The sequence below is a fragment of the Taudactylus pleione genome, unplaced genomic scaffold (genome assembly GCF_031769625.1).
Source record: "Taudactylus pleione unplaced genomic scaffold, aTauple2 ptg002275l, whole genome shotgun sequence".
Lineage (NCBI taxonomy): Eukaryota > Metazoa > Chordata > Amphibia > Anura > Myobatrachidae > Taudactylus > Taudactylus pleione.
In genome coordinates, this window is record NW_028286666.1 from 130,671 (window position 1) to 139,948 (window position 9,278).

Here is a 9,278-nt window from a genome sequence, read left to right on the forward strand (position 1 = left end):
GGAACGGCTAGCGGAATTGGGAGAAAAGGCAATGGAACAAGAACGTATGCTCATCATTCGGATGTGGCATGACGAGCGGGCACCACGGGCCGTGGTACCCCAAGCACCGTTGCACACTGCTGTACTGGGATCAGATCGTATACAGTTTGCCAAGTATTTGAAAGGACTTGTAAACTACACGATTTACCCAAGCAGAAGTGGGTCAGACACCTGGTGCCCACACTGCATGGAGAGGCCCTGGAGGTCTATCGGGGAGTGGCCACCGAGGACTGCGGTGACTATGACAAAGTCGTAAGGGCCCTCCTACAGCGATACTTTGTCATTCCTGAGTCCTACAGGAAAAAGTTCAGGGACTTGCCCAAGAACCCTACCAGCACCCATGAGCAGTTCGCCACCCAGCTAAGGCAGTACGTGGTGAAGTGGGTGAAGGGATCTGGTGCCACTACCTGGGACACACTGATTGATCTGCTGTGTCAAGAGCAGTTCTACCGCAGGTGCGCCCCAGAGGTGGAGTGGGTGTTAGACCGGGAGCCACCCAGCTTGAAGATGGCGGCCCAGTTAGCGGACAAGTATGCGGCAATTCGGCCACAAGGGCAGAAGCACCCAACTTGTAGCCGACCCCAATGGACTGTACAACCAGGGGAACACCCCTCTTCTGCTCATCACCCCCCAAAGCGAGAGGTACCTGTGGCGAGAGTCTACCTGGACTGGGGAGCTGGCCCAGAGTTGAGGGATGTTGCTGTCTTGGATGGCCTTCCAACTGATGTGGTCCTGGGGAATGACCTTGGTGGTGGAATCATTACCACGTTTGCTGACGCCATCGCCCGGAGTCAAGTTTCCGGATCACAGTCTACATCAACTGCACCAGAACAGCCCAACCCAGAGGAAAAGACCACAGCGACTAGACAACTGCCAGCGCAGCTTACCACAGCATCAACCAGCCCAGAGGAAAAGATTACAGCGGCTAGATCAGCACATCTACCCAGCATGCCTTTTGCCTCTGGTATGCCTACTTCCCCTAGCAACGCAGAGGATGTTGGTTCCGACACGTTGGATCCTGTGGGGGTGCCCAGTGATGCTCCTGTCCCTAGTGGTTTGCCAACTCCGGTGGTGACTAGGAATGACCACACTGACTTCCCTTTGACTGACCTCAACCAGACTGACCCTAGCGATCCCAACCCATATCCCCCTGTAGACTGTCCCTACTTAGAAGGAAGTGAGGGCCCCAGACAGGAGTTCAGGGAAGCTCAGCTTGCTGATCCATATCTGGAAGGCATATCGTGCCAAGCTGACAGCGGCATTTCAGGGATAGCGGCAGTGAGTGTGACCTGGTGGGGAGGGTTAAGGTACAGGGTAGCCAGGAAGGTAGAGGCGGATAGGCCAGTTAGGGAGCAAGGTCCCCTGCTTGTGCCAAGTAGATTGGGGAAGACACGCAGCCTACCCATGGTGGATGTCACACGGAGTTCAGAGGATGGTGATCTGTCCGCCATCACTGTGGAACAGGTAGCGGACGAGGTGGTGAGACAAGACCTAGGTGACAGGGTAGGTTCCCCTAGTCATAGGTCATTGGAGGAGGATTGTAGGGCAGGTCTGACAGGTAGTGCAGACAGATGCCAGGTGGAGATGACCGAGGTGCAGTGCCCAGGGTATAGTGTGGGGGGAGACAGTGGTAGGCCTAGACCAGTGGGGGTGGAGGCAACCAGAAACTGTCCCCAGCCCACAACCCCAAGACAGGTACTGACCTTAGAAACTGTAAGGCCCTACGGACGAGTTGTCCCTTACTTTAGTGATGTAGTGACACACCTTACAGAGTTGACCAGAGAGGGACTTCCCAAGTCAGTGGACTGGATACGTGCTTGTGAGTTGGCATTCCAGTCATTGAAGGAGGCTCTGATACCAGCTCCAGTGCAGATGGCGCAATTTCAGGACCAGGACATTGTGGTACGAACTAATGCGTCATTGCATGGACGGGAGCAGTATGGAGCCAGGAGGAGCCAGATGGGCAGGAGCAGCCTTTGGCTTGTTTGAGCCGTATATTGCTACGGTGGGAGGTGGGGTATGCCACAATTGGAACACAGTGGTTGGCAATTGTTTGGGCATTGGACCACCTTCAGCACTATGTGTGCGACTGGTCCCCCAAAAGGGTAACGGACAGACTGTTGTGGTGGAGCCTTGGACTTCAGTGTGACTATTTGAACCTTGTGCACAGACAAGGAAAGGCCCACTGCAATATGGATGATCTGTCAAGGCCAGAGCCAAAGCCCCCAAGGTAGCTTCCCTGAACCCCCCAAGAGACTGCGGGACCAGAAGCCAAATCGTTGGGACATGGCCCTCTGGTAGCCCGCTTGAGGGGGAGGGGAGAAGTGTGGCCGGAGGCTGACCACACGTGTTTAAAATGTTTGCCACGATGCTGAAAGGGTTAACCCCCTGTGCTGCGGCGTCATATTTAAAGAGACAGAGCGCTTGGCGCCATGTTTAAATGTATTATCGGCGCTAGGCGCCAAGTGTTTATACATAAAAACGTATTCAAGATGGTATGTGCAGCACTGAGCCAGGATATGTATTTAAAATGTATGATGTAAATGTAAACTGGGTTTAAATGCACTTATAGAAATGTAACATGTCCTGACCTTTGGAGACAAACTGCTGGTTAGACGTCCTCACCTAGGGATGGATATGGTAATTACCCTAACCTGGCAGTAGGGATGGATATGGTAATTACCCTAACCTGGCAGTGGGGATGGATATGGTAATTACCCTAGCCTGGCAGTGGGGATGGATATGGTAATTACCCTAGCCTAGCAGTGGGGATGGATATGGTAATTACCCTAGCCTGGCAGTGGGGATGGATATGGTAATTACCCTAGCCTGGCAGTGGGGATGGATATGGTAATGACCCTATAGCCTGGCAGTGGGGATGGATATGGTAATTACCCTAGCCTAGCAGTGGGGATGGATATGGTAATTACCCTAGCCTGGCAGTGGGGATGGATATGGTAATTACCCTAGCCTAGCAGTGGGGATGGATATGGTAATTACCCTAGCCTAGCAGTGGGGATGGATATGGTAATTACCCTAGCCTAGCAGTGGGGATGGATATGGTAATTACCCTAGCCTGGCAGTGGGGATGGATATGGTAATTACCCTAGCCTGGCAGTGGGGATGGATATGGTAATTACCCTAGCCTGGCAGTGGAGGGTTAGGTGGTGACTGAAGAAGCCTTTCCTATGTAATGCGTGCTAGGGAGACTCCTGTGTGTCTGTGTACGATACCAAGCAAAGTTGTAAAAGACAAGCTGTTTGTGCTTAGGAAACCAAATGTTTTTGGGTGGTATCAAGGAAATTGATTTAATTTCTGTGAAATGTAAGACGTCTTTATTTATGTTTTCTTAGCCTGATTGGCTAGAAGGAACACCGGGTGGATTTGCCCCCCTGTGATGTTGTGTGTAAGAATGACATAAAAAGAGGGACTGTGAGCCCTGTATGTGTACACCCCTGTAACTTCTTTGAGGAGAAGAGCTGCTGATAAGATTCCTGTATGCAATGTAATGTACCCCTTCATTTGGAAGGTTGAGTCTTCTTTAAGACATTGAGCAATAAAACACTGTTTGCCTTTACTTCAATTGCCTTGATCCTGCGACCAAAAGAATTGCGCCAAACGCTATTCCGTTCTCCAGCTGTTCTGGGTAAGAGCTCCGTGTCTCCAAGTTCAAGCCCTCTGCCAAGCTACCCTGCAGACCTGGGCCATTGTGAGGGATCAGGTGGGAACAGCCGATACCAAACAGTAGGTGTGGCCACAGCTAGTCAAACGCATACGCAGCAGAAGCGGTTCCAGGTGCCGAGGGAGGAGCCTGAGGGTAACTTAAAAAGCGGTTCCAAACGCCGATGGCAGAGTTTGGTGGTGGCAGCATCGTTAAACGCCCACGCCGCAGTGGGCGGAGTCAGTGACAGGCGGTCACTGGCGGTGATTGGGAGTCCAAAAGCGCTAACTTGTGACCAGGGCCGGCCTAGGCGAAAAGGCGTCCAGTCACACTGTACAATAGGGAAAGATCTAGCCTCAGGCCACACAGCAGGACCTAACATGGTGACCCCATACAAGGCCTGTTTATTTTCCCATTTGTCCATATGATACGGAGAGAACAGACCTCTGGCCGCACAGCAGGACCTAACACAGTTACCCCATACAAGGCCTGTTTACTGTCACATTTGTCTGTACGATACGGAGAGAACAGACCTCAGGCCGCACAGCAGGACCTAACACAGTGACCCTATACAAGGCCTGTTTACTGTTCCATTTGTCCATACGATACGGAGAGAACAGACCTCAGGCCACACAGCAGGACCTAACACAGTGGCCCCATACAAGGCCTGTTTACTGTCACATATGTCTGTACAATAGGGAAAGATCCAGCCTCAGGCCGCACAGCAGGACCTAACACAGTGACCCCATACAAGGCCTGTTTACTGTCACATATGTCTGTACAATAGGGAAAGATCCAGCCTCAGGCCGCACAGCAGGACCTAACACAGTGACCCCATACAAGGCCTGTTTACTGTCCCATTTGTCCGTACGATACGGAGGGAACAGACCTCAGGTTCTGCTGTATGGCCTAACACAGTGACCCCATACAAGGCCTGTTTACTGTCACATTTACCAGCCACCCTAAAATCTGATGGTGCCTTATCAGTGGCTGATGGAGAACGGTGTCCTAACTGTCCATGTAGATTGCAGTGTGCGCAGGCACTTTGAGACCGGATCATCCCTCGTTGGACAATCGCCAGAGGTGTTGCATAGCCCGGGTTATCCAGCCCTTTTTTATAACTGAAAAGTTCTGGACAGTCAGATCCCAGTATCCTCAGCTCTGTCCTCTCAGTATCTGGATTTGGATTGATAATAAGTCATATAATACGGCTTAGGCCACAACCAGCCCTGTATGTAGAATTTGCATCACAATGACAGAATTGGGGAATATCCCTGAAGCTCTAATACACAGATGCTTTTGGTCGCTCATTCTGATCACCATGTGGGCTGTGTGCCGAATCATCAGGGTGACCGGTCACTTTGCCCTCTCTCAGGTCTCTATGTTGTATTGTTGGAATTAGTTTCTCTTTCCATCTCAGTGAGTTGTCTCTTCTGTCTCCACGTCTCTCTATCATTAATTATTCAGTGACGCACGTTCCTGACCGGCGATACACAGGGAACACGGTCTATGTGTAGTGTGCCCGTAGGCTGGCCCCACGTGTATAATGGCGGCCGCAGCACTGAAGGGGTTAACCCCCGTACTGTGGCACAATTTTTAAAAGGACAAAAGGCGCCAGGCGCCCATTGTAAACGTGTACTCTGCGCTAGGTGATGAGTTTTGATAAGTGTGCTTTTAGTGTTCTATATGCCGCGGCCTGGACCTGTTGCACTGGGGGAGTGTAGGTAGAGTGTGGCTGCACTGGGGGAGTGTGGATAGAGTGTGGCTGCACTGGGGGAGTGTAGGCAGAGTGTGGCTGCACTGGGGAAGTGCAGGTAGAGTGTGGCTGCACTGGGGGAGTGCGGGTAGAGTGTGGCTGCACTGGGGGAGTGCGGGTAGAGTGTGGCTGCACTGGGGGAGTGCGGGTAGAGTGTGGCTGCACTGGGGGAGTGGGGGTAGAGTGTGGCTGCACTGGGGGAGTGTGGGTAGAGTGTGGCTGCACTGGGGGAGTGTAGGTAGTGTGTGGCTGGATGCTGGGAGACGGGGTGAGCCAGCTCCCACCATGACCAGCGCAGAAACAGTTACAGTCACAGGACACAGTGTAAAAGCACACTGCACATGGCTTATAATAAACTGTATTAAAGTATATTTATATTGCTGTAATGCACTGCAGCTGATCTGCAATGCTCAAAGCAGAGTATATTTAATAGGCTATGCACTTATAGGAATATGGTTTAGGAGTATATTATTGTACTGGGGATTACCCTCCTGTTAATTATCCTGACCTATGATAGTGGTCAGACCCTTTGTGTAACAAAGCTTTCTTTGAAGTGCATTCCAGAGACACCAGGATGGAAGCTGTGAAGAGAGTCAATGGCCAAATCTTCCTGTGATATGTCCCTGAGACTGTCTCTTGTGTATATGCGCTTCCTGTGATAGGTCCCTGAGACTGTCTCTTGTGTGTCTGCACTTCCTGTGATATGTCCCTGAGACTGTCTCCTGTGTTTCTGCGCTTCCTGTGATAAGTCCCTGAGACTGTCTCCTGTGTGTCTGCGCTTCCTGTGATATGTCCCTGAAACTGTCTCTTGTGTGTCTGCACTTCCTGTGATATGTCCCTGAGACTGTCTCTTGTGTGTCTGCGCTTCCTGTGATATGTCCCTGAGACTGTCTCTCGTGTGTCTGCACTCCCAGTGATATGTCCCTGAGACTGTCTCTCGTGTGTCTGCACTCCCAGTGATATGTCCCTGAGACTGTCTCTTGTGTGTCTGCACTTCCTGTGATATGTCCCTGAGACTGTCTCTTGTGTGTCTGCACTTCCTGTGATATGTCCCTGAGACTGTCTCCTGTGTGTGTGCACTTCCTGTGATGTGTCCCTGAGACCTGTCTCTTGTGTGTCTGCACTTCCTGTGATATGTCCCTGAGACTGTCTCTTGTGTGTCTGCGCTTCCTGTGATATGTCCCTGAGACTGTCTCTTGTGTGTCTGCGCTTCCTGTCTCTTGTGTGTCTGCGCTTCCTGTGATAGGTCCCTGAGACTGTCTCCTGTGTGTCTGCACTTCCTGTGATATGTCCCTGAGACTGTCTCTTGTGTGTCTGCACTTCCTGTGATATGTCCCTGAGACTGTCTCTTGTGTGTCTGCACTTCCTGTGATAAGTCCCTGAGACCTGTCTCTTGTGTGTCTGCACTTCCTGTGATATGTCCCTGAGATTGTCTCTTGTGTGTCTGCGCTTCCTGTGATATGTCCCTGAGACTGTCTCTTGTGTGTCTGCACTTCCTGTGATAGGTCCCTGAGACTGTCTCCTGTGTGTGTGCACTTCCTGTGATGTGTCCCTGAGACCTGTCTCTTGTGTGTCTGCACTTCCTGTGATATGTCCCTGAGACTGTCTCTTGTGTGTCTGCGCTTCCTGTGATAGGTCCCTGAGACTGTCTCCTGTGTGTCTGCGCTTCCTGTGATATGTCCCTAGACTGTCTCTTGTGTGTCTGCACTTCCTGTGATAGGTCCCTGAGACTGTCTCTTGTGTGTCTGCACTTCCTGTGATAGGTCCCAGAGACTGTCTCTGGTGTGTCTGCGCTTCCTGTGATATGTCCCTGAGACTGTCTCTTGTGTGTCTGCACTTCCTGTGATATGTCCCTGAGACTGTCTCCTGTGTGTCTGCGCTTCCTGTGATAGGTCCCTGAGACTGTCTCTTGTGTGTCTGCACTTCCTGTGATATGTCCCTGAGACTGTCTCTTGTGTGTCTGCACTTCCTTTGATAGGTCCCTGAGACTGTCTCTTGTGTGTCTGCGCTTCCTGTGATAGGTCCCTGAGACTGTCTCTTGTGTGTCTGCACTTCCTGTGATAGGTCCCTGAGACTGTCTCTTGTGTGTCTGCGCTTCCTGTGATAGGTCCCTGAGACTGTCTCTTGTGTGTCTGCGCTTCCTGTGATAGGTCCCTGAGACTGTCTCCTGTGTGTCTGCACTTCCTGTGATGTCCCTGAGACTGTCTCCTGTGTGCCTGCACTTCCTGTGATATGTCCCTGAGACTGTCTCCTGTGTGCCTGCGCTTCCTGTGATATGTCCCTGAGACTGTCTCTTGTGTGTCTGCACTTCCTGTGATATGTCCCTGAGACTGTCTCTTGTGTGTCTGCGCTTCCTGTGATATGTCCCTGAGACTGTCTCCTGTGTGTCTGCACTTCCTGTGATATGTCCCTGAGACTGTCTCCTGTGTGCCTGCGCTTCCTGTGATATGTCCCTGAGACTGTCTCTTGTGTGTCTGCACTTCCTGTGATATGTCCCTGAGACTGTCTCTTGTGTGTCTGCGCTTCCTGTGATATGTCCCTGAGACTGTCTCCTGTGTGTCTGCGCTTCCTGTGATAGGTCCCTGACACTGTCTCTTGTGTGTCTGTGCTTCCTGTGATAGGTCCCTGAGACTGTCTCTTGTGTGTCTGCACTTCCTGTGATAGGTCCCTGAGACTGTCTCTTGTGTGTCTGCACTTCCTTTGATAGGTCCCTGAGACTGTCTCTTGTGTGTCTGCACTTCCTGTGATAGGTCCCTGAGACTGTCTCTTGTGTGTCTGCACTTCCTGTGATAGGTCCCAGAGACTGTCTCTGGTGTGTCTGCGCTTCCTGTGATATGTCCCTGAGACTGTCTCTTGTGTGTCTGCACTTCCTGTGATATGTCCCTGAGACTGTCTCCTGTGTGTCTGCGCTTCCTGTGATAGGTCCCTGAGACTGTCTCTTGTGTGTCTGCACTTCCTGTGATATGTCCCTGAGACTGTCTCTTGTGTGTCTGCACTTCCTTTGATAGGTCCCTGAGACTGTCTCTTGTGTGTCTGCGCTTCCTGTGATAGGTCCCTGAGACTGTCTCTTGTGTGTCTGCACTTCCTGTGATAGGTCCCAGAGACTGTCTCTGGTGTGTCTGCGCTTCCTGTGATATGTCCCTGAGACTGTCTCTTGTGTGTCTGCACTTCCTGTGATATGTCCCTGAGACTGTCTCCTGTGTGTCTGCGCTTCCTGTGATAGGTCCCTGAGACTGTCTCTTGTGTGTCTGCACTTCCTGTGATATGTCCCTGAGACTGTCTCTTGTGTGTCTGCACTTCCTTTGATAGGTCCCTGAGACTGTCTCTTGTGTGTCTGCGCTTCCTGTGATAGGTCCCTGAGACTGTCTCTTGTGTGTCTGCACTTCCTGTGATAGGTCCCTGAGACTGTCTCTTGTGTGTCTGCGCTTCCTGTGATAGGTCCCTGAGACTGTCTCTTGTGTGTCTGCACTACCTGTGATATGTCCCTGAGACTGTCTCTTGTGTGTCTGCACTTCCTGTGATGTCCCTGAGACTGTCTCCTGTGTGTCTGCACTTCCTGTGATATGTCCCTGAGATTGTCTCCTGTGTGTCTGCACTTCCTGTGATGTCCCTGAGACTGTCTCCTGTGTGTCTGCACTTCCTGTGATATGTCCCTGAGATTGTCTCCTGTGTGCCTGCACTTCCTGTGATAGGTCCCTGAGACTGTCTCTTGTGTGTCTGCACTTCCTGTGATATGTCCCTGAGACTGTCTCTTGTGTGTCTGCACTTCCTGTGATATGTCCCTGAGACTGTCTCCTGTGTGTCTGCGCTTCCTGTGATAGG